Below are 1,304 nucleotides of genomic sequence, written 5' to 3' on the forward strand. Positions count from 1 at the left end.
AAATGACCTGCGCATTAGTCATGTAAAAATGTCGAATGGAGAAGTAGAGGTCTTAGTTTGTCACCTCCAAGGTCTTGATCTGTCCATTGTAACAATATATGGGCCCCCCTCTTGTTCAGTAAGCTCGTTCTTGTCAGCATTCAAATTCATAGGAAATGAGTTGGACCAGTCAGTTTGCTCAAAGGTTTTCTTTGTAGGGGGACTTCAATTTTCCAACGAGCGTTGTAGAGTGGGAGGCTAGTCCAGATGGGTATATTCCCATTTCGAAATCGACGTCTCAGTCGTTCGAAAAGCTGGAGGAATTTGCGGTCTTTCGCAATCTCTCTCAGCATGTTGGTGTAGCCACCAGAGCGAATAGCGTTCTTGACTTGTTTTGTTCCAATGACCCTGATCTGATCCACTATGTCCATGTTACACCTAGTAATCTGTCAGATCATCATGTTCTTGAGATAGGGTCGACCATTACTCAAAAGCCAGCGTGCTCTAGAGTAAGACCAGTCAAAAAGGTCGGTCTGGCTAAGTTCAAATTCAAAGATGAACATTGGCCGTTGATTATAGAAAAGTTAGGGGAGCTTGATCTCATTTCAATGCCGAAAAAGTAATCGTCCAAAGATGTAGCCTTAGACAAAATGATTCTAGTTTTTGAGGACGTCTGTTCCACTCTAGCAATCTCTGAATGTGTTGGGCAAGGCGGGGCAGAGTCTAAAATTCCGAAGTTTAGGAAGCAATTGTTTAAAAGGAGTTGCAAATTAGCAAAAAGGCTCCAGAGCACTTTAAATCCAGTAGTTGTGGCTAGCTTTCAAAGAAAGTTGGATTTAATCCAGGGTAGAATTAAAGCCTCCATTGAGACAGATCAGATGAAAAAGGAAAGGAGAGTAGTTCAAGAGGTGAGGTCGAATCCGAAGGCATTTTTCTCTTATGCAAACTCTAAGAGAAAGATGAAACACCCTGTAGGGACTTTTGAGGTCAATGGGGAAGCCATAGACAATGTAGAGTCTATGGCTAACATACTTGGAGATCAGTTCTCCAGTGTGTTTTCAACTCCAAAGAGTTTAGGAGTAGCAGTCCATTGCTCTATTGATGAGTTTGTTGAGATCTTGTAGTCACAGATCAAGATGCTTTGGAGGCCATCAGGGACCTGAGACCCTCGAGCTCTCCTGGCCCTGATGCGGTGACATCTCAGTTTCTGATGAGATGCTCACAGGTTCTTGCTCCTGTTTTCTTGTACTTGATGCGCTGCATATTGGACCAGGGCAAGTTCCCCTCTTCTCTGAAGGTAGCTCATGTTGTTCCAATTTTCAAAG

The sequence above is a fragment of the Tigriopus californicus genome, chromosome 6 (assembly GCF_007210705.1).
Source record: "Tigriopus californicus strain San Diego chromosome 6, Tcal_SD_v2.1, whole genome shotgun sequence".
Lineage (NCBI taxonomy): Eukaryota > Metazoa > Arthropoda > Copepoda > Harpacticoida > Harpacticidae > Tigriopus > Tigriopus californicus.